This window comes from Pteropus alecto, unplaced genomic scaffold, assembly GCF_000325575.1.
Source record: "Pteropus alecto unplaced genomic scaffold, ASM32557v1 scaffold196, whole genome shotgun sequence".
Classification (NCBI taxonomy): Eukaryota; Metazoa; Chordata; class Mammalia; order Chiroptera; family Pteropodidae; genus Pteropus; species Pteropus alecto.
Window position 1 is genome coordinate 2483063 of NW_006439717.1, and position 3673 is coordinate 2486735.

At 38.9% G+C, this 3673-nt stretch overlaps 1 protein-coding gene across 7 annotated transcripts in view; it reads right to left on the reverse strand.

The window, feature by feature from the left end:
* Positions 1 to 755: 755 nt before the first annotated feature.
* Positions 756 to 3673, reverse strand: part of PCED1B (PC-esterase domain containing 1B) — a 145483-nt gene continuing 142565 nt past the window's right edge. For 3 of the 7 annotated variants that reach the window (XR_003047780.1, XR_003047779.1, XR_003047778.1), the window contains 4 exons: positions 3482 to 3613; positions 2291 to 2414; positions 1858 to 1975; positions 756 to 1550 (listed from right to left, as the gene is read on the reverse strand). The gene's annotated coding sequence lies outside the window, so the exon portion shown is untranslated. The remainder of the gene's footprint in view (positions 1551 to 1857; positions 1976 to 2290; positions 2415 to 3481; positions 3614 to 3673) is intronic. The other 4 variants (XR_001517327.2, XR_003047782.1, XR_003047781.1 and 1 more) reach the window with 2 other exon arrangements.

A 3673-nucleotide genomic window follows, 5' to 3' on the forward strand; every position in this document is an offset into this window, starting at 1 on the left:
GACAAAAGGGTAAGAGCTAGGGGTAGTAAACTTAGCGAGACCTGTTCTTTCACATTCCCTCCACCTTCCTGAGCATGGGGGGACACTTATCACGAGAGGTTCTTACAACTTGCTTCAGGGGAGAAGGGGGAGGTCAGAGAGCTTCTCCTGCAGCACCTGTTGTTTCTAAAATTCCTTCAGCTTGAAATATTCAGTACGCCAAGATGCCATATTTTGAGGTAGCACGTACTGAACCCCAACAACATCCTATCCTCTGGACGAAGGAGAGAAAAATGGACTTTTTTTGAAAGACAACTGGAAAAAGTGAGCTGCACAGCTAACCCCTGTGTATTCAGCAAGGTCAGTTACACCTGCACACCAGTTTCTATGATCCAGAATTAAAGAATGGTATGTGACTTCCACACTATCCCCAGTTCTCACTGCTGAGCTTCCTCCAACTCATTTTGAGTGGCCTTTTCCTGCACGTAGGATTAGCTAACAGGGAATGCAGCTGGGGGTGGAGGAGGATTCTGAATCTCTTTCCAGGTCCTTGCCTGTTTAAATCCTGCCAAGGTGGACATCTAAACCGATAATCATAGGCCAGCATATGATTGTTTCTGTGAACATAAACTACTACTGCCATTAGCGAAGATAGATCTCACCAATCCATAGTGCCCAGGGCTTTTTAATCATAGCAACAAAGCAGACATTCAATGTGTATCAGTTGAGTTGAATTAGAGGGTGATCTTATTTTAATTAAAAGAGACTACACATAATAACATGCACACTTTTATAGCACTTATGTGTCAAGCAGTTTTCTGACTGCTTTACAGATATTAACTAATTTAACCCTCACAACCTGTGAGGTAGACAGGTATTGTCATTCCCATTTGACTGATGTTTATTCATGATTATTTTATAATGAGAGATTTAGTAGTTTGCTCAAGAGGTCACAGGTTATAAATGCTAGAGATAAAATTCAAACTAGGCAAGATTCCTGCTTAATCACTTATCTATACCAATTCCATTTTATGTATTAAAACTAACACATATGCATAGAAAATATCCGGAAGGTTACATATGCCAAATGTGCACAGTAGTTCTATTATAGTGCTGAATTTCCAATGTTCTTTCTTAACTATTTTTCGATTAAGTGATTTTTCTAATTTGTAATTTTATAATGGAAATGTTTTATTCTAGTCTAGATACGGTGAAATAAGCATAAACCATCCTGTGTCTCCACTAAATTCAGTTATAGAATCTGGACAGAATGCACGGTGCAGCGAGCTGATGACTGAAAAGTAAACAGTAGCAGGAGGATCAGGAAAGAAGATCAGGAATCAAAGTCCCACCAAACGGGCCATCAGTTTGCTGTTTTAACTCGGTTTTCTCCTTTTCTCCTTTGACTGAGGCAAGCCACAACGTCGAAGGGCATAAACAGAGAGAGCTCTAGAAGCCTTCTGCTCTGCTTGAAGAGCAGCAAGCAGACTTCTGATCCTCAGAGAAAGTAGGTAAACTCTTCGTTTTTTTCCTTTTTCTTCATTTTCGCGCTCCCCATTCTCCTAGCAATCCTGCAGCGGTGACAGGGACAGGGATTGAAAACTCTGAAGAAGAGGAAACTTTCTCTGCAACTGAAGAAACTGAAGTCTCAAGAAGGGAACAAACCTCTATTGTTTCTTTCCTCTTTCTCTCCTCCCACTCCCTCCCATCTGTACCAAATGCAGATGCCATCCTTGGAAGTACACGAAGGACAGAGTAACTAAAGCCCCAGAACTGAAAGTGGAAATCCCAGGGCACTTAAAAGTAGCAGGGACATTACAAAGAGAAGAATTTTGAAATATAACCCTATAAAATTTCCTTATGGACTCCTAGGCTCACCTCTGAACGTGGATCCAATCCTTAACACCAAAACTAAGGGACAGACCTCTATCTTGACCCCAGAGTGGCCACTACGTGGTGCCTCCACACGACATGTCTAAACAGCACAGAAAAGGCTCTGAAAGAGAACAGATTGAGAAACCACAACCAACAGAACTTGCAGCCTTAACCATTTGGCTCAGTTGTCTGCTAAAACAAAAATATCAACATCATCCGTAGGACTTAGAAAAGACCCAGAGTCCCATAGCGTAACATTCGAAATGTTCAGTATACAATCCAAAATTACTCAGTGTACGAAGAACCAGGAATCTCTCAACTCACACAGGGAAAAAAATTTTTTTTAAGAAATCATAAATCAAAACTGAGAGGGCCCAGATGTTGAAATTGTCTGGCAAATGGAACTTACTTAACTCAACAGTTTTGATTTTCTCACCTGCACAGTGAGGGTGGGCTAGAAAGTCTCCTCCGTCTGTGGGTGGGACCCAGCACAGGGAAGAACACAGGAACATCAGTCGGAATTCTCCTTAGTCTCTTCTCAGCTTCAATCCAAACCCTTCCTGATTGAAAAACAATGTCAAACATTGGCCTTAATTACCTAAAAGCTTTTTATATAAGTTCCTTCGAAGAGTATTTATAGAAAAGCCATTTAATATCATTAAGATAATTCCATGTGCATTTTTTTTTAAAAAAACTTATTTTAAATTCCAGTGATAGCTAAAAATGTCTTTCCTAATTTTTTAGATTTCACTTGCTTAAAATAGTTCTTAAAATAAAAATTTGAATCGTGGAGCTATTAGGAATTTTGAAAAACAAGCATGGACAGAAAATTGCTAGTGGGTAAAAGTCCCATAAGTAAATCCTAATTTATATCAATACTGTGGAGAAAATGTAGAGCTATGTAGGCAGCCTTCAGCAAAAGGGCATATAATCATATAATAACCTCAACTTTTTTTCCCCAGAGTGGGAAAAAATGAATTAAAACTTGAATTTTTATTATGAGTACTCATTTACTCTAAAATTTTAAAAATCTCTTACTTTGGGAGAGACCTGCGGTCATCTAAAATATATAATATAGTAGTCTATTTTTGTGTTTTGTTACACATAATAACGTTTTAAATTTGTACATAGTAAAATGTAGAATTCTCTTGGTTGTGATTCCTTTTTATCTTTTCTATATCTAGAAAGTAGTTCCTCATATATTTCTCATCCATTTAATTAATCGTTCATTTACTTAACAAATATTGAGCATCTAATATGTGAGACATTGTTCTAGGTATACATTGTTTTATACATATATAAAACAAAACAGACAATATTTCTTGCCCTCATGGAGCTTACTAATAGAGGAAGGAGGAAAAAAAACAGAATTCATAAGTATGTTAGACGACGTATTAGAAGGTAATAAGAGCCTGATTATGGAGGTCAGCGGTGCCAGGATAGGGGCTGAGAGGTGGGCGCTTGTTGCAATTATAAACAAGGTGATCAGAGTAGAACTCATTTGAAGAGATGACATTTGAAGAAGATGCTTAAAGGGAATAAGAGAGTAAGGCAGGCAGATATTTGGGGGAAGAACATTCTAAGCAAAATAGACAGCATGTGCGAAAGCTCTGAGGCCAGAGGATACCTGGCGTGCTCAGATGTGCAACATGGAGTCCGCTGTGGTTGGAGTGGAGTGAGCAAGTGGGAGAGTAGTCAGAGATGTGGTCAGAGAGGTTGGGAGATCTCGTGTGACATTGCAAGGACTCCGACATTTACTCTGAAAAAAAAAAAATGGCCATCATTAGGAGGTTTGTGATCTAACTTAGGTTTGACAAGA